The sequence below is a fragment of the Pseudonaja textilis genome, chromosome Z (assembly GCF_049901715.1).
Source record: "Pseudonaja textilis isolate UNSWEBS1 chromosome Z, rPseTex1.2, whole genome shotgun sequence".
Taxonomy (NCBI): domain Eukaryota; kingdom Metazoa; phylum Chordata; class Lepidosauria; order Squamata; family Elapidae; genus Pseudonaja; species Pseudonaja textilis.
The window spans coordinates 52,365,712-52,386,844 of record NC_142008.1 but is presented as its reverse complement, the minus strand read 5'-3'; the positions used below and the strand labels follow the sequence as shown (position 1 = coordinate 52,386,844).

Below are 21,133 nucleotides of genomic sequence, written 5' to 3'. Positions count from 1 at the left end.
TAAATCTTAAACATTTTACACATTCCCTTTAATATTTTATTAAATCATATAATATTCCAATTTTCTAACTATTTCAAATGCAAATACTACCATACAGTCTTATGTACTTTTGCAGAATCTCTTTTTTAATTGTATTTTACCCTTTGTCTCTGAAAAAAAACCTGTTTTTCTACATCTTGTTTCAAGCCTTTATAACTTCTCTTCCCTTTTCCCTTCCTTTCTTGTCGAATCTAGCCTTTTTACCCCCCCCATCTCTTAATCTCCGCCCTCTTAGTCTCACCTCTCTGTTGTATTTCTCTTTTCTGTTGCTTTCTGACATTGTATCGATTTTTCACCTTATTTTTCCCTTCTCGGGTTGTTTTTTTAAATCTTAAATTCTTTCCTTTTTCTTCCTCAGCTAAAGTTGTTTGTTCATTAAAGATGGCTTCTTCTTCTTTATCCCAGCCTTCTTGTTGTAATTCCTGGTAGGTAGAAATTGCCATTTCTAAAAAGTGAAAAACACACCCAGAAGTGCCCTTCCCTTCTTTTTCCTCTTTTAACTTTTTGAATTCCATTTTCAATTCTTCAACAGATAATGCCATTGTGAGATTTTTTTTAAACAACCCAAATGTTTTTAGTCTTTCAAAAAATAGTTTCCAAAAGTCCCAAAGTCAGCAAGCAATCCAAATCAACACAAGCTCTTTCATTTAGCACTTTCTTCTTTTTATACTTTCTCTTCCTGGGGTAGAATTCAATTGCAAAGTTCCAAAATGTATTTTTTAGAAGTCTTATTACCATTTATCTCTGATCTTATAAGCTCCAAGCAGTCTCCTCCAGCAAAGTCTTAATATAAATTCTTTACCTCTCCCTTCCCACTTGTAGCAAAAAAAGAATTTTTAATTTTTTAAATTCCAATATTCAGAAATCTTTAATGTCCCCTTGGCTTTAATTTTCAAATTTGATTACCTTCTGTTGCCAAAACGGGTCCTTCCAATTTCTATCTGCTATCTCCGTAGGGAAGGAGAGTGAGAAAAAACAAACTTTCCCTTTTCACTTTCATCCGCCGCTTTTTACGATCTTCTTAGGGAACAATGTATCTTTAAGAAAGTTGAATGTCCAGGGTATTTAGATGTTACTTGTTGCCCGGTTCAGCCAAAAACTTTCACTTTCTCAGCTTCCTCCTGCACATTCTTGTCTGGCTGAAAGCTTCTTTGTGGTGGCCATTGTTGACCGCCGCTCCACTGCCTTTGGAAAAGGGAGTTAAGCCAGCTGAGGAGGGGGGTTGTGATTCCCCCAGACCCCTGCCCAGATCTCCCCTGTCTTCAGTTATCTCTATGGGATAACTATAGCCTCCAAATCCAACTAGATCGGGGGCATTCCAGCAGCCAGGAACTGTGCATGATTGCGGATTCCTGCCGCCGCCGAAGCCTTGCAAACTGGAAGCGTCGGGCTCAATTCTGATTGTAACTTGGGACTACCTGTATTTGTATATTGACTTGTATAGCTGCCCAATTTGCAAAAGTGATTCTGTATATCCTATATCCATAAACTCTCAAAACAGAAAAATAGAATAATCAAATCTGACAACATTTCAAGGTATTTTAGGCAGCTGATTCTATAATATAACTCAATACCCAAGGAAGAATCAGGTTTTCATGGCCTAACATAAGACCAACAGATTGGGGCAGGGGGCATCTGAATCTCATTCCATTAGATAGATATTGTGACAGAAAAAAATATGCCTCCTGGGTCCCACTAGTTATTTTGTAGACAGGATTCAAAGTATGCCCATTCTGTCAAATGCCATGGGACAAGCAGAGCTAATTGGAAAGAAGTAATGTTAAATATCCTGTCCCTGTGCATGATGGCTATACAAGTGATAAATTGAATTTCACTTGGAAGCTTATAGGTAGAATATAGCTTGCAATAGGGAGCCAATGCAGCCTGCATTACATAGGCATATTGAAGTGTACCCATAGTTTTCTTAACCACTGCATACTGGATGAATTGCTTCTTCTGGGCCAGTTTCAAAGGTAGCTTCAGGCAGAGCATGTTACAGTATTCTACTCTGAGCCGAAGGATTGTGAGCAAAGTTGCCTGAGCTGGGAAAAGGTGTACTTGATATACAGGATGGATTTGTGTCTTAGCCACAGTTGCTGTTCTAGAAGGAGATGAGAGTCAAAGATCATATCCAAATTGTACAAGTTCTACCCAGAAGAGTGCACCCCCATCCAGTTGTAAAGATGGAGATTCTCCTGAACTAAGGGACCCCAAACTCACAACTACTCAGTGATTGAGTCATATCTTCTTCCCCAGCTGAGTCCACGCAGTTTTGAGACATTAGAAGAAAAGCTTGACAGTATCCTTTGTTTGGCTTAATATAATGGAATATCAGTGTGTTGATGAAGTCTAATCCTATACTAATTAATTGCCTCATCTTTCATTTTCATGTGGATGTTAACAGTAAAGGAAGAACTTTGAGGCCCCTATAGACAATTCATAGTGGATCATTTTGCTCATTATCCAATGCATCAACTGGAACATGAAGGAAAGGGAGTTTTTTCAATGCCTTTTGTAAAGAACTCTATAGGCATTAACAAAGGGCATCAGTAATGTTCTTTAAATAAGATCTTTTATTGTTATTTTTTTAAACTGAGTACACTGGCCTACATTAAAAATGAAATTCTGTTGCCTGCTCTCAGGAGAAAATATATACCTACCCAAGCACAACACATAAATATACACATGCTATATACATACATAAAAAATATGTATACCATACACACGGATTAATCACTGTCCATTTTGAATACATTGTGGAAAGCGAAAACTTTGCTTCGGATACCACGAAGCCTCATACCAGAAGGTAACAAGGAAAACAGGTTGTGAAGAGGATGTGTATTGTCCCAAACAATGCTGCAGACTCTGCTTAAGCATTGCTCATGCTATGCGACAGCTTTGAAGCTCCAAAAGAAAAAAAAAAAGGCTTCCAATGTTGACACTACGTCCTGGATAGAAGGAAGTGATGATGATCTTTTTTATCATCTTTACCACTCTCTGCACCAACTTTCTGTCTGAAGTAGTAATGTTTCCAAATGAGACTAATGCAATGTGACAGGATGCTGTTGATCATTCTTCTATAGAAAGTGGGACAGCTGAAGGAAGATGACCTTTTTTCATGCAACGCAGAAAATGCAAGCACTGCTGTGACCACTTCATCAGTGTCTCATTGGTGACCAGCCAAGGTAGTCTACTCGTTAGCTGCACACCCAGAAACTTGATGCTACTAACCATCTCCATAGGTGAATCAATATGTTAGAGGTGTGTGGCTAGGCCTGCTTTTTCTGAAATAGACAATGACCTCTTTAGTTTTCCTACGTTTAAAATGGTTTTGTTACTCCAGTTCACTAAACTCTCTACCTTCTTGCAGTAAGCACACCAGTAATCTTAAATAAGGCCCACTACTGTTTTATCATCCACATACTTCATAATATGGTTGGTGGTAAACCCAGTACAACAGTCATGGGTCAACAGGGTGAACAACAGCGGACTTAGAATACAGCCCTGAGGAAAACCTGTGCTCAAGAAAATTGTGTTAGAAATATTAGTCCCAACTCACACATATTGGGGTCTGTCAGTAAGAAAATAAAGAATCCAGTTCCACAAAGCATACTAAAGCCTAAAAGGCCCAGTTTGTCTATTAGAACAAATTACTACTATGTTACTGTTATACTATTTTCATAGGCATTGTATAGCAGGCAATCCTTTTCTTCTAAATATTGCTCTTTTAAAAAAAGTTTAAATTATTGAAACTTAAAAACAGAATGCATGGGATGTGTTAACCTTTTAAACACTTTAACAGTGTCATCTTTAGAAAAAGCATAATGAAGACATTGTAAAATAGACATGTTAAATTCAAAGGCTGTGGGCCAGATTCATCCTACAATAGGTTTAGATCTGGCCCACAGGTTAGCCCTGGAGAAGGTGAAGGACTTGGCCCCAGCCCTACCAGACACTCCCCCTGGATGCGCGCACAGGAGGCAGTGCCCAGCAGCAGCTTCAGCTCCTTGGCTGCTCATTGACCAGCAATGACGGCCAACTGGATGGGAGCCAGGGCATCCAAATAAACTGGCTTTGGCCCCACCACAGGGCACTGCACTTGCGCACTTTGGGGCCCTGCAGGCCATACAGCACAGGTGAGTCTGAGTGGCACAGCTGTTGACTTGGCCCTTTAAACTGCAGGCAGAGGCCAGGGGCATAAAAGACATGCAATCCAGCTTGTCAGATGCACTGGGCAACTATCCGCCCACCCTATCCCAGCCACAGCAACTGAGGGCAAGTAAAGACAGATGGTGGAGCTGTGACAAGGCAGCCCAGCTGTCTTTGTCACTGCCACATTGCGACTCCTGCCTGCTCAGCCTCTGCCGTCTAACAATCGTCCACCATCTCTGGCCGCACATGTGGGACTAGTATCCCACCTGCTGCTACACCTCCAACAACCCTGGCAAACAGGAAGGGTGGGGAGTTCCCATCCCCAAGAGGCAACTAGGACTCCTTTTCCTGCTCTGCCCTGCCCTGCTCTGTTCATTCTCCAGCCCCAGGGGGCATCTGAATCTCCTCCTGTAAGACAGAAATTGTGTCAGAGTAGGCCTCATATGTACTTCTATAACTATCTGGTTTGGTACAATAATCAAACAGGACAGGTAGAAACTCCAACAGATAGCTAAGACTGCAGAAGGAGTATCTGCAGACCTCAAATCCGGGACATAAACTGCTTCAAATCCTCTCGGAATGGTGTTACAGGGCATTGCAGGCCCAAACAACTAGACACAAGGATATTTGTTCCTCTCAGGCCATTACTGCTTAACACACAATTCTCACAGTGCTGTCTTATGTCTGTGTATTTACCCAATTACCGTGTTTCCCCGAAAATAAGATTTGGTCTTATATTTATTTTTGCTCTGAAAACACAGGTGGAAAGGCAGCGATTGTGAGGGGACATGTGCTTGGTTTAGTGGTAGTTCCTGGCCCAGAGGGCAGGAGGAAATAGATTTTCTCCTCTAGCTTCATCACCCCCTTCTTGGCCAATTTTACAGCTTCAACTTCAGGTTTACAGCTTTAATTTCTTCTTTTTTTTGCAGTGTTTTATTTTCTGCCCTTGAGCCTAATGATGTTTGGGTGATTTACACATCTGTCGTGCCTGCGCACTTGGTCCCACTGTCTCTCTGCTTGCCCATGGCTGCTGCTGGATACTGCCGGCCCCTGCACACTCGCTACTGTGTTGGCCCTGCCCACCTACCCGGACTGATGATTACTAGGGCTTATTTTTGGGAGAGGGCTTATATTTATATTTAAAAATCAAACTAGGACTTATTTTCTGGTACCTGTGATATGGCTGTAGCATTATTTATCCTTAATATCCATCTTCCCCTTTTATTGGCCTTACGATGAAGATGATGATGATGATGATGATGATTATCATGTTTCCTTACATATACACCGAGAGCTTCTGCACCAGAGACAAATTCCTTGTATGTCTAATCATATTTTGCCAGTTAATAAATCATTCTATTCTGTTCCATTCCATTCCATATTTATTGTTTATGATAAAGCAAACTTAAAAAGTAGTAAGAGCTAGAATTAAAATTAGTGCTATAACTTTTCTATTGCTAAGTTTATTTAACTGATAAAATGAGGAAAATATACACACACAATATTAAAGCATACTGTGGTTTAGGGAAATTTGCTGTACTACCAACTTTTTTTCTTTATGCAGTCAGGAGTTCCTTTTCTTACCAATGGTATTTCTTTTAATTTGTCATGTCAGTAATGAACAGAATGACAGAATCAAAGCAATGCTTGCACACAATTTTTCTTAAACAGAAATTCTGCTGGGCAATTTCAAAAAAGTAAAATGAACTCTGACATAGTGAAAAAAAAATAAGTGCAGACTCTTTCCACTTTCTTTCTATTTAATTTGGAGTTTACTTATCAGTAAAGAATAGTCAGAAATTGGAAAGCCAATCAGATGATACATTTAGACTTTAGATTCATTTCTGCTTCAAGGTTTTTTTTTTTGCATTGAAACCTTATAGTAATTGATACATATATGACTTTTGTTGCTTCTTTTTCAAAACCGTGTTGTTTACATTTTATTTTTTATTCATGGGAATTGCTACAAGATAATGAGTCACATATTGTTATACCATTGGATTGACCATGTTTATCGTTCTTGGTTATTGGTGAACCACCACATTCTGGAATTGACCATGTTGACTATCCATTGCTAGCAATGCTTCCTCAATAATATCTCCTCCCACATATTTAGCTTTTTTCTCTCTTGATATTTTTCTTAATCATTTTCTGAAGCATGGCCATTTTAGAAATGTAAACATTAAGCTTTCTTTTTTACTTAAATCTGATTAATTATTATAAAAAGATGAAAGACAATGATTATTTTTTAAAAAAGACTTCAATGTGGCTTAACAAATGATTGCAAAGTTGAAAATTAAAATTTAGTAATAGTTCATGTTAATATCTAAATTTTGATAAATATTAAATTAAGCATGCTGATCTGAAGGGAAGTGTGTGGGGGACTCCTAATGAGTCCTTTGCAGAGAGAGTCCTTCAATTCTTTGTCAATCTTCCTTCAAGAGGGTTATTGTAGATGCAGGAAAAGTGCTAAAGGAAGTGCAAAACAACAGGATAGTTTTATCCCAGATAAAGTTTGGAATCCTCTCCCCCCCCCCATAAAATTTCTTCCCTTTTAAAATGTCATCCTGGCCTATTCTTCTCTTTTGACCTTTACTACTTCTTGTAGAGACAAGAGGAAAGTATATGTTATGATCTTACTCTTAGTGGTCTTTGAAAACTTGCAGATTTGCACACAAACCATGCAGAGCAGAAAGCAGGTTTCAAGGTTTTTAATGTCAAACAACAAATTTTCCATCCGACAAGAACAGTATCCAAACCGGTCTAGGTTAGCACTGGAAGCTTCTGCCTTACAGTGTTATTTAAAGGTATAAACACCTAAAGGCTGCTACCTCCTATCCACACCCCCTAATTATTCTCTTAATCACCCCTTATTCCCATCATCTGGTTTACCTAATAAGTTCACTATTTCCTTCCCTATCACCTATCCATCACTCATGTTTCCTATCTCATAGCAAGTAAACTAAATAGTTAAACTCCCCCCCATCACCCGTTTCTTCATCACAGTTGATTCAACAGCCGCACCAGCTGTTGTTATCTCTCTCAGTTTGGCTTTGGCAGAATCATCAAATTAATGTCCAACAATCCATCAAACACAAATAGGAGTTTCCCTTCAAGTTATGGATGACCCTTGCACGTTATGATTCACTGCAGCTGTCGCAATTACCCGGAAGTATCTATCATTGGCAGGGTGTGATGGCTCCTGCAAATGTGCTGATGTGCTCAGATCATCTATTATCCCTAACAGAGCCTGACAGGCTGCCCCCTCTACCAGAGATCTACCTGGAGAAAGAGAACGAACAGATGAAACTTTATGTGAAGTATCCCCCCCTTCTTTGGTAGGATATTTGAGGTGGAGCTGTCTGAACAGTCGAGGGGCATGCACATCAGAATAAATAACCCACAATGCTTCTGATAGGGGATATCCTTTCCCTATCAATATTGCAAGGTCCCCCTACGTCTATAGGAATCAAGTATTTCAGTTATCTCATAGTGACATCCTGTATAGGACCACGTTGCTTAAACTGGCTTTCAGATGTAAGAATGTTTGCTTGTTTAATGAGGCTAATATGAAAAATGGGATGCACCTTTCTAAATCTTTTTAAGAACAAGTTTTATTGATTTTTTGAAGACAAACAAAACATAACACATAAAAGTATAAAACCTCCTTTCTAAGAATTACTTATAAATTTTAACAAGGCAAATAAAGTATTATTTTTTTAAAACATAGTTCCACATTATCACATTTCCATTTACACATATATATCTTTTCCAAATTTCTCATTATTTCTCCCTTCACTTTTATTCAATTATATTTCTTTCTATCAAAGTTTTAGTAATTCTCAATCAGTCATAAGCACTCAAAATACACAACCTAAAGCAAAACATTGGAAAAAAACAACCACCTCCTTAGTTATCATTTATACATGTCTTTTCCCAATTTCTCTCCCTTTGATTTCATTTCTCCAAGATTTTATTAATTTACAATCAAACATAAATAATCCACACACAAAACATAAAACATAAAACTTCTTTTGAAAAGTGACTTGGCCCCAGGTTACATCTTTTTTGACAGACCTAAATCAAATTCATGCCCACCTTATATACCCTTCATATCTTATTAACCATTTTGTATTTTCTATATAACTTCTCCCATCTTTTCACTCTCTTAATTATATTTTATTTCTTTCATCTTATTTCAAAGTCATTATACTTAGATCTTTTGTCCGTTCTTTACCAAACATCTATTTATCTCTTCTCTTTAACAAAAAATTTCCCCTGTCATCACTTTTGAAGTATGAAGCCTTCTCCTAAAATAAAGCTTAAAATAATACATAATTTCCATCCTGATTCTGCTTAGTACATTCTACATATTAAATCTTAAAACAAAAGAATAGTAAACTTATAGTATAGTTAAATGTATAATTTCTATTCTAATTCTAATAAGTACATTGTTTTAGAATAAAAAATAAAATACTAAGGTTAAAATAACATTAAAACAGTAACAAATTAAAATATATCTAAGCATTAATCATTTAACACATTCTCCTAATATTTTATTAAATATCAACATCTATCATTATTAAACATTAATATTTTATTAAATATTCCAATAAACAATTTCAAATGCAAATACTACAATACTATCTTATGCACTCTTGCAGAATCTTCTTTAATTATACACTATCCATCATCCTTCATCTCTAAAAAAAATTTCTTTTTAAAATCTTGTTCTAGCCCATGGCTTTTTTTTTCTTTTTCCCTCCCTTTCTTCTCCAATCTGGTCTTTTTGTCCCCCCGCTCTCCTCTCCCCCTTTTTAAGTTTCCCTCTCTGTTGTAATTCTCTTTTCAATTGCTTTCTAACATTGTACCTTCTTTTCACCCTATTTTTCTTTTTCTTGGTTGTTTTATTAAATCTTAAATTCTCATTTTTCCTTCCTCTCTTCCCATTTTCTTTCTTAGTCAAACTTTTTAGTCCATTAAAAATGGCTTCTTCCTTTTCTTCTTCTTCTCCTTCTCCTTCCTCCAGTATTTGCTGGTACATAGAAACCGCCATTTCTAAAAAATGGAAGGCAGCTCCCAAGGAATCCTTGCCACTTTGTTGTCTTTCTTTTAATTTTTCATATTCCATTTTCAGTTCATCAACAGATGGTACCATTATAGGTTTTTAAAAACAACCCAGATGCTTTCAATCTTAAAGTAATTTCCAAATATCAGAGTTATCAAACAATCCAAACAAACAAAAATTATTTCCTCTTCTTCTCTTTACAGTTTTTCCTCCAGAGGCAAAATCCCAAATGTATTTTAAAAGCCGTATTACCATTAATTAATGGTCTTGTAATCTTCAAGGCGTCTCCTCCAACAAAGTTTAAAAATTTTTTTTTTTAGTCCTCTCCTTCCCACTTATAACAAAGAGCTTATTTTTACCTTTAAAAAGCAGGTTTTTCTGTGCTCCTTTGCTTTCTCCGTAAGGAGGGGGAGTGAGCTTTCCTTCAGCACTTTCGCCGATGTAACAAATTCTTTTGGAAACAAATGTATCAATCCAAAGTCAGGTTTCCAGGGTGTTTTAAAAGTAACATAATGTCCTGGTTCAGCCAAGAAAACTTCTCCTTCTGGCTCTTCCTCCTGCACAGTCTTATCCAGTTGAAGATTTCTTTGTGGCTGCCATACTGACAGCCACTCCACCGTCTCAGGAAAAAGGAGTCTAGCCGGCTGGGGAAGGGGGGTGCGATATCTCCAGACCCCTGCCCGGATCTCCTCTGTCTTCCGCTGCCCCTTCAGGGCAGCAACAACCCCCAAATCCAGTTGGATCGGGTGTACCTCGATGGCGAGCGCAGCAGGGACCCGCAGAGAAGCGGATTCCTGCCGCCGCCGAAGCCTTGCAACCGGAAGTCGCACCTTTCTAAATCTTGAGGGTAGTTTTAATTGTATTGTGACAGGGTTGATTATTTTAGTCACTGGAAATGGAGCAATATATTTAGGACCCAGTTTCTTGGATGGCAACTCCAAATTTAGGTATTTTGTGGAGAGGTACACAAGGTCTCCAATTCTCCACTGAGCCGAAGGGAGAATCCAGGATGGGATGGGGTAGTCTCTAGTCTCATAGCTCTGCAGACCGAACTGAAAAACTGAGGACACACCCCCTGGTAACAGTCCCCAGTTCTTCACTCGGTCTCAGCGTGTTCAGACCACCCTTTAAGGATTCTGAATAGTTCAGATTGTAGAAGAATATTCATCCCTGAATTGAGGTTTTCTTTTTTGTTTCTTCGAGAGGCTTAGAGCAGGTTTGACAGCTAACCGGCTTGCTAGTTAGCACTTTTTTTTTTGCGTTTTTTTGACTGTCTTTAAAAAAAAAATCTTTGCTGGTACACTGGTTTTTGGAATTGTGATTGTAAATTTGGTTGGAAGTGCCCCCTGAGAGTCCGTGTGGCCCGGGCTGGGGGGGGGCGGAGTCAGTGTCTTATTCAACTCACTTTCTCCCGGTCCGTTCTTATTGATCTGTGCTAGCCGCAAAAAACGCGAGGCGCTTCTGCCCCTTTTCAGCGTCAGCGGCCATTTCAGATGTTTCAGGACAATTCAGCAGTTCGTCTCCAGGATTGTCCCTTGGGGGGTAACGGCCATCTGGATTGAATCCTGACCCCCTGTCCAGTCACCAGAGTACCGTGGCAGCTGTGAGACGCTTGAGACTTCCAAATTGATTGTGGTACAGCCAGCACTGTCTTGCAAGCCTCTGATCTGTCAGGGCTTGTAGCAATTTTAAAAGTCAGCCTTTTTTTCCCCTTTTTCCTTTGACTCTTGCCTTAAATTGCAGAGCTGTGCTGAGCTCACCACTTCTGGGTCGCACTAGCCTCCTGAAGTGGTGACCAAAGCAGACAGCTTTAGATCAAATAAATTTTGTTTTTATTTTTCTTTTGCCCCTTTTTTCCTTTTCTCTCTCCCTGTCAGTGACAATTATTTTTGACGGGCTCAAAATGGTCACCAGGGGAGCTGACCAAGAATTATCAGTTCCTCTTTTTTTTTTTTTTTTAGAAAAAACTTTATTAATTTTACCTTTGAAAAAACAACACAACTACAAATTATGTACAACAAAAAGACAAACAGGCCTTAGCATAGGCCAAGAGGGAAAGAGGAAGGCTTGAGAGAGGAAAGAAGGAAGAGTAAGGGAAGGGGAGGGTAGAATACGGAAAACAATTAAAATAAAACCATATTTTTTGTGACTGTAAGATCCTTTCTTCTTCAAAAATATCGTTGGCGGTGCTTTTCTTTATCTCTGCTTAGGAAGCCCTCGGCCTTAATTTTCCTGGAAGTGGTCTATCTTTGATTTAGCCAATTATACCAAGGATTCCAATTGTTATAATAGGTTGAGGATTCTTTATTTTTTAATGGGTTAGTTTGTCCATTTCGGTGCATTGTAAAATTTTCTGGATAACCATATGTTCAGTGGGGATGGAAGGTAATTTCCAGCACTGGGCGAATGCCAGTCTGGCCGCGGTTGGGATATGAATTGTAATATACTTTGATTTTTTGGATATTTGTTTATCAAAAATTCCTAGAAGGAAGGACTCTGGTTTGTACTCAATTTGTTCTTTGGTTATCTCCTCTAGCCAGCGCCTAATTTTTTGCCAATATTTCTGGGTTTCCTTGCATGACCACCACATATGGAAGAAGGTACCTTCTATGTTTTGACATTTCCAACATTTGGGGCTCATGTTGGGGTGCATCTTCGCCAATCTCGAAGGGGGCAGGTGCCATCTATAAAACATTTTATATGAGTTTTCTTTATAAGCTGCTGATTTTGTGATCTTAATGTTCCTGTTCCAGATCCTTTCCCATTCTGCTAGGGTAATGCTCTGTCCCACGTTTCTGCTCCACGCAATCATATTTCCTTTGACAATTTCTTGTTCTAGTTCTGTTTCTAATAAATGTTTGTAAAATTTAGATATATTTTTTTTACTCGGTCTTAATAGAATTTTGTCTAAAGTCTGTAATTTATTGTAGATTCCAAATTCCTTAATGTCTTGTTTGTATCTACTATGAATTTGAAGATACACCCACTGATCAATTATAAATCCTCGCTCTTGTAATTCTTGTCGTGTTTTCAGTTTTCCTTGTGGGTCTAATAAATTTTCATATTTAATCATTTTAGTTATATCCAAATTATTAGGGTGTACTATCACTTCCATTGGAGATAGCCAAATTGGTATTTTTAGATAGAGTTTTTTACGTACTTTTTTCCAATTGGTTAATAGAGAGTCCCTGATAAGATGCCTATGGAAGTATGATTGCCTGGGTTTCCCAGTTTCCCACAGAAAGGCATGCCATCCTTTCTGTATATCGTGGCCTTCAAATATTAGTGTTCTTTTATTGGTTAGATTCACCCATTCCTTTACCCATAGTAAGGTGGCTGCCGTATGATATATTTCCCAGTTTGGCAGGGCTAACCCTCCTCTGCTTTTCAAATCTTGTAGGGCTTTTAAGTTAATCCTAGCTTTTTTCCCCTGCCAAATAAATTTCAGTGTTATCTTGCTTAATTCCATAAAAAAATTTTTATTTAATTTGATTGGAATTGTCTGGAATAAATATAGAAATTTTGGCAGAATATTCATCTTAATCAAAGCAATTCTGCCCAGTAAGGAAAGTTGTAATTTACTCCAGGAATCTAAATCTTTCTGGGATTGTTGGAGAAGTTTGTCATAGTTGTTTTCTTTTAATGATTTGCTTTGTGGAGTTAGCCAAATTCCTAAGTATTTAATTTTTTTCCGTCACCTGTATTCCCATTGTTGTCTCTAGCTCTTTATTCTGGTCTCCTCTTAAGTTTTTAGTCATTAATTTCATTTTTTTCCTGTTAATTTTAAATCCTGCGACTTCTCCAAATCGTTCTAGTTCTTCTAATAAGTTATGTCCTTTTTTCTATAGGCTCCTCCAGAAAAAAAACCAAATCATCAGCAAAAGCTTGTACTTTATACTCTTCTGATTTAATCCTCAGTCCTCTAATTCTCGAATTTTGCCTAATGTACGTCAAAAGTGATTCTAGGGCGAATATGAAAAGCAGAGGGGAGAGAGGGCAACCCTGTCTTACCCCTTTTTCTATTTTTATCAGGCCAGTTTGTTCCCCATTTATTAGAATATTTGCCTGTTGGGTGTGGTAAATTGTAGTGATGATGTTTTCGAATCTAGTGCCGAGGTTCATATTGTATATTTTTTGTATTAAGAAATGCCAATTTAAATTGTCAAATGCTTTTTCAGCGTCCAAAAACATAAATGCAAATTGTTTTTCCGGATGGGCTTCATAGAATTCTGAAATGTCTATCACTGTTCTTAAATTATTCTTAATTTGTCGAAATGGGAGAAATCCATTTTGATTTTCATGGATATGTGTGTTTAAAACCTGTTTTAATCTATTGGAGAGTAGTTTGTAATCTGCATTCAGGAGCGAGATTGGTCTATAATTATTAATAAGTCTATGGTCTAGGTCCTCCTTCAGGATCAGTGAAATTAAGGCTCCCCTCCACGAGTCCGGCATCTTGGCTGCTAAGAGTACCTCATTAAATACTTCCAGCATCAGTGGTCCAATTTGTTCTATGATTGTTTTATAAAGTTCTACAGGTATCTCGTCCGGTCCTGGCGCTTTATTGTTACTTTGCTTCTCTATTGCTGACTTCAGTTCGGACCATGTTATATTTTTGTTTAATAATTCTCTCTCTTTCTCTCCAATTGCTTTATCATTCGCTTCCTCTAGGTATTTCATTATTTTGTCCTCACAGACTTCTTCCTTTTTTGTATAATTTCCCGAAGTATTTAAAAGTGATCTCTTTTTTCTTCTCTATCTCCTCTTGCAAATTGCCCCTCTCGTCCATTAATTGGTGTATCAGTCTTTTTTCTTTCGTTTTCTTAAGTTTGTGGGCTAACCATCTCCCTGGCTTATTTGCATGCTCAAAGTAGATTTGTTTAATCATTTTTAGGCTAATCTCCAATTTTTCTTGTTCCAGTAAATTTAGTTTGTGTTTAGTTGTTATTAACTGGTTCTGTATTCTTTGGTTTTTGGGGTTCTTTTGTAGTTGGGTTTCTAATTCTTTAATTTCTTGTTGTAGGTTACTTTGTTGGGCACATTTTCTTTTATTTCTCATAGCATTGTAAGAGATTGTTGTTCCTCTTATAAATGCCTTCATTGTGTCACATATGTTTTGTTTTGAAGGCTAGGTTTAGCATTCTGTTCAGGCAATAACCAAAAGGCTACTGTGTCAACAACATCATCTTTTGGAGGGTCAGGGCCCATCCCCAAGTGCAGTTCCTCTACCATCAAAAATTGCTGATTCATGCACTAAGCTGTATCTTATTAATAATAATTTAGTGAATAAAATGCAATTAACTGGGTTCATACTTTGCTCTAATTTAAAGTCCAGTGAACTAGAAGTATCGAAATATCTATAATAAGTATTTGTATTAATATAAAACTTTGGAAGCACTGGGGGTGGGGAATATTCAGGATTATTAGTCTTCAAAAGGCAATGGTACAGGAAAAATAAATATAGAATATAAAGCAAACATCACTCCCAAATGGCAGGAAACACTGTATAAAACAAAAATCATACCAAGAGAAACAAATACATAATGGAACAGAATAAAAACAAAATCTTAATAAGCTTTTCCAAGCCTACAGAGCTCAAATGATGCTTTTATGTGAAAGATATTTAATTTTTTTAAAGTCAGAGAATTCCTTAAAGCATTGAGTTATGTTGTTCTTTGTTCTGCAAATCTTCATTCAGACAAAGCTATCACTACAGATAGCATTTGAACTTCAGGTTCAGTAGCATTTAATTCCATGCTATTGTCTCCATTTTACATACAGCTAAGTACAATGTCAATGTGCGACTGAAATTTTGGATCAGGAAAATGAGAATTCTTCACTGTTAGAAGCAACAATCCTTCCCATTGATGGGAACACTGGCTCCTCACCTTCCCTGTGGAAGTGAAAGCTCCTCAGTGCTAAGGTAAACAAATCACTTACAGTCATTACATGAATAGGAAAATCAAAAGACAATCTAAGAAAATGGGGCTTCCCTATTGAAGATAATTTATGTGAATGTGGAAAAGAACAATCCATCTCATATACTACGGTACATACAATGTTCTTCAACATGTATGGAGGAAGACTCATGCTGGCAAGAGAAAATACTTCAATGTGGTCAAATATTGGTCAAATACTGTGTGAATGTCATTTAGTTTTAATCCTATTTTTTCTACATACTTTTTACACATGCTATATTTCTATTTTATTTGCTCAATGTTGAAGGTTATGTCTATAATTTGAAAAGTGCTTCTGACACAAATAAAAAGACATCGGCTACCCAGGGAAGTTCATGTTGCCTGTCCAACAACATGCTATCTGCATGTTTGCCCGAAAAAAGGTCAGGGACGTCATCTATAATATAACAAGGGAGGAGCCTTGTGGTATACAAAGAAAAGGAAATTATTACTCTGAAACAGATACCCAGGCGAATCTGGGAACAGTGAAAAGATTACAGATTGTTTGGCATCTCTACTGAACAAAAAGAACATACTAATTTGATGGATCTTCCCAAAAGGAATGTTAGTGACTTGGCACTGCAAAAAATTAAAATAAACAATCTGGACAGAGCCCAAGAATTACATGATCACAGGAGACCTGCAGCAGCAGAGAGAAACTGGAAGTGGTGAGTCAAGAAGACCAGCAGCGGGAATTGGAGGGAGAAGACCAAGAACATATAAGTAAAAAAGCACAAGAACAACAGAAGGAAGAAGATGTGATGACCCGTAGTCTCTCAAAATAACCCAAAACATACATTAAAGTCTGGTAATGCCTTCAACTTAACTTCACTGTCTTATTAGGCACAGTTTAAAGACACAAAAGTAAAAAATGAGGCAAAAAGAAAACCAAAACAAACCGCATTGAGGAGAGTTCCGAAGCAAGCCAAGATAATCATACATTCCAGGAAGATAACCAAGGAGAGTCCATGGGAAGAACGCCAGCAAAGATAAACCTCTTTCAAAGTAAACACTAAACTTTGACTCCAGCAATTCTGATTTTGCAGTTACAAACTTATATACATAGCTCCCAGCTGCAAGCCACAAGGAGGATCATGGTAATCTCCTGAGTAGACCTCACTTTACCCTGATCCTCTCCTCCCTTCGTGGCCTAGGATGGATAGGGGATGGGCCTGGATCCTCCTCCGATTGCTCAGCTGGCCTCTGTCCTTCCCCAGCCTCCTCCACCACCTCTGGAGCCACATTCCCACTCCCTGTTGGCTGTTCCTCCTCTTCCTCAGAGTCAGTCTCCACCAGGGGCATGACAGAAGGCATCAAAACAAGAACACAAAGAAACAAAAGAACAAACAGAAACTAAGAACTGGTAGATTAATAAGACTATGGTGAACAAAATGAAATTACTGTCAATAAATGTGAATGGTTTAAACGCCCCAGCAAAATAAAAACAAATATTTATGAAACTGGTTAAACAAAATGTAGATATTGTATGCCTCCACACATTAAAAAATAAGATGGAAAATACCTAGAGTTTAATTGGGGAAGCTTTATACTACATAATTAAGAAAAAAAGGGGGATATATGTTTAAAAAAGACATAGAAGCTAAGCAAATATACGCGGACCCTAAGGGTAGAATGGTAATGATTGAAATGAGGATAGGACAAAATATGTTGTTAGTAAATTTGTATGCTCCCAATAAGAGTCAGAAGGAATTCTATAAAAAAAATCCATGATAAGATCATAGAGATAGGCCAGAGGAATGTGAGTATAATGGGTGACTATAATGGAATAATTGATATTAAAAAAAGATTATATTAGTGACAAAAAAAAAAACAGGAATATATTACCAAAAACTTCCTTTGAGATGGCAGATGAATTGAACTTGACTGATATGTGGAGAATATTAAACCCAAATAAAAAGAAATTTACTTTTTATTCGAACTCCCACAAATCTTACTCAAGGATTGATATGGTATGGGGCAAATAGAGAGGTAAGGAGGTAGAAAGGATTGAAATTCTCCCAGCCCCTGGGCAGATCATAATCCTTTGTTAATAATATGGAGAGGTCAGAAAAGGAAAGGGAGATGGACATTGAACCCACAGATCTTACTAGAAAATGAGTATACTCAGAGGATTGAAAGTGAGCTGACATTTTTTTTGATGAAAACAAGAAACAGGACACCTCACTCCAAATCCTATGGGACACAATGAAAGCATACACTAGGCTAGGGCCTATACAGCAAGGAGGAATAAGAAGAAAAAGAGACAGTACAATTCATTACAGACAGAAATTGGACAACTAGAAAATAAATTTCAAATAAATCTGTTCAATTAGTGAACAGATTAGTGAAACTTTGAATTTGGCCAAACACAAATTAAGTCTATTAAAACAAGAGGATGTTAGGGATCTCAAATTCATGAAGCAATTTTTTTTGAACATGCAAATAAATTAGGAAGATAGCCGGCTTACAAATTAAAAAAAGAAAAGGAGAAAAGAATAATACACCATCTTCAGGATGAGGCAGGCAATTTGCAGAATAATGAAGAAGGCAAAAAGATGATCACCCAAAAATATTTTGAAAACCTATATAGTCAAGAAAAAATACTGATAGATTAAATAACTCAGTATTTGAAAATAGAAATTCTGTCACCAATAGATGAAGAAAAAAGAATAATGTTAAACAGAGAAACAACAATTACAGAATTAAAAGAAGCAATACATAAACAAAAGGCCAATAAATCCCTGGGGCCAGATGGTTTACCAGGGGAAATATACAAAAATATGGGAGAGTTAATAGAACCTGTACTATTGGAATTATGCAATGAGGCTTTACTGGAAGCTAAAATATCCGATATGTGAAGGGAAGCATATATCACTGTGATCCTGAAAGAAGGTACCGATGGCAATCAACTCCAAAATTATAGGCCAATTTCACTTCTGAATGCAGATTACAAAATCTTTATGATTATTATAGCAGGGAGGATGAGGAAAATACTGAACGAGATTATACACTCTGACCAGAATAGATTTTTACCATCTAGACAAATAAGAGACAATATTAGAAATGTCGTTAATATATTAGAATATTATGAAGAGCATCCAGAGAAACAAGTGGCCCTTGTTTTTCTGGATGCTCAAAAAGCATTTGATAATTTAAACTGGCAATTTATGATTTGGCAAACAAAGAGATGAAATTCGGAGACAAATGTGAAAAAATGATAAAAAACAGTATATACGTCTCAAAAGGCCAGTGTAATAATAAATGGAGATTCTACTAAAACATTTAAAATAATGAAAGGAGTTAGTCAGGGTCGTCCATTGTCACCTCTGCTCTTTATCCTAACATTAGAAATATTACTAATTAAAATTAGAACAAATCTGGAAAGATGGAGGACTCTACAATTATCTTTATTCAGACGTATATCAACTATTAAAATGAATATTTTACCAAAAGTACTTTATCTATTCTGAACAATTCCAATAAAATTAGATACTTTTTAATAGAATTAAATAGAGCTACCATAAAATTTATTTGGTCAGGTAGGAAGGCACAAATAAAATTAAGAGACCTGCAGGATAATAGAAGCAGAGGTGGCTTTAGACTCCCCAGTTGGGAATTCTATTATAAGGCAGCAATATTGGTATGAGTGAGAGATTGGATTAATTTAAGAAAGAAGAGAATATTAATGCTTGAAGGGCATGATTTACAAAAGGATGGCATGCCTTCTTGTGGGACAAAAGTAAACAGTCTCATTTATATTTTTATGGACACAAAATAAGATACGTTTTGATACAGAAATGGAGAGAAATAAAACAAATATCTGAAAATCCCAAATTGGCTTTCCACTATGGAAGCTATGATTTATCCTAACACTATGGACATAGACAAGTTGGCCAGATATAAGGAGATTTTAGACAATCAAGATAAATAGACAGGAATTGCAAAACCAGGGAATAACTATTGATTGGTGGCCCTACTTGCAATTACAATCAAGATATAAAAAAGATAGTGAGGAATTTGGAATTGACATTGAGCCACAAAAATTAGACAAACTGTTAACAGGCCCAGATGAGAAATTATTATCCAAAATATATAATCACTTACTAGAATTGGATAGGGCAGAGGAGATAGTCAAGGGATTGATGATAGCATGGGCCAAAAATTTTGGGCATAACATCGCGTTAGAGGAGTGGGAAAAATATGGAACGCAAATTATAAGATAACAAAATTGGCAGCCTATAAAGAAAATAAATATAAAATGTTTTACTGCTGGCACTTGGCGCCCAGAAGATTAGTTAAGATCTACCCTACTTTAGATTCAAAATGTTGGAAATGCAGACAAAAACAAGGTACCTTCTACCACACATTTTGATGATCCATAGTGTAACACAAATGTAACAAAATCCAAAACATAAATAAATGTCCTCTAATGCCTCCAACTTGGCCCCACTGTTCAACAATACTCAATTGGAGATAAAATGTACTAAAAAATAGTCTTCAAAAATCTTCAAAAGAACGCAATACAGTGCAAATTTAATGAGCAGATGGTGAAATAAAAAAACCAAACAAACTACAATGATGAAATTTCCACAACGGAACAGGAGAAGTATTTACCAAATTCAAGGAGATAACAAGGCACAGTCTGTTGGAAGGATGCCAACCAAGATAACTTTAGACCAAAATAAAACACGCTTTGCTTCTGGCAACCTGTGTTTTAACCATCTCTCTTATATAATCATCTCCCCAGCTGCAACCAATGAGGAGGATCATTGCTGCTTCCTCTCTCACAAGCCAAGTTGTTGCCTTCTCCTTTCCTCCCTGCATGTCCTAGGATACAGAGGGGATGGGCCTGGTTCTTCCTCTGACTGCCCAGTCGGCCTCAGCCCTTCCCCAGCCTCCTCCACAACCTCCGGAGCCACACCTTCACTCCCTGTCGGTTGTTCCGCCTCTCCCTCGGAGTCCAACTCTACCAAGGGTACGACATGCATGGTAGTTATGCCCCTAAGTGAAAAAATTCTGGAAAAAATACAAAAATGGATGCAGGTTGTAATTGGAAATCAGATAGAATTTACCCCGGAATTATTCCTCCTAGGAGTAATTAAAGGTAAATACAATAAAAAGATAAAATATGTGATGCTACATATAACAACAGCAGTCAGAATAGCTTTTGTGCAATGTTGGAAGAAAGAACACATACCATCCGAAGGCCTAGTAATCAAAAAAAAAATGTGAATGTGCAGGAATGGATAGGATGACTATAGAATTAAAAGGAAAAGAAGTTTCTGAATTCTATGCAATATGGGAAAAATGGTATGACTGGATTAAGGAAAGAAATAAGAAAAGGAAATGTATTATAGTTGTAAAAAGTATAGAAATAGAATCTATAGATAATATTGATATGTAATGTAGTTTAAAAATGTGCCACAGTACTGTTTATTATTGATTGAGAAAACAATAAAAAAACAAAAAGTATAAGGCATACATATCTGCTCTCTCCCTTACTATTTGTAATCTCTTTGAAAGCTGTAGCAAACAAGATGTGAGAAGACAAATAGATCAAAATTCAAAGACAATATAAGATGTATTATCTAAATGATAACAATTAGGCAACCATAAAATTCTATATGGCAGCTGATGCAAACAATTAAAGATTTTATCTATGAAGATTCTCAGTCATCCAGGTCATGGTTGTCTCAAAGGTGCTTTATCAAGAGGCGTTCTGTTTTTTCTTTGAAGACATTTCACAAGACACTTCTTCAGCTCAGACTAGATGGTAGGAAATGGAAGGATTTATTCTCCTTGCAGACAGCTAGTCATTTACACTCTTTTAGTGAGTCGTTAAGGTCACCTGGAATTTTATCTGTGTTAGGGTCACCTGGGTGGTACAAATTGGTGTGGAGCCTTCTTGGAACTGTTG

At 37.1% G+C, this 21,133-nt stretch overlaps 1 protein-coding gene across 1 annotated transcript in view; it reads left to right on the top strand.

Moving 5' to 3' along the window:
• The window catches only part of ZNRF2 (zinc and ring finger 2), a 151,594-nt gene that overhangs the window by 54,549 nt on the left and 75,912 nt on the right, over positions 1-21,133 (top strand). The window lies entirely within an intron of this gene.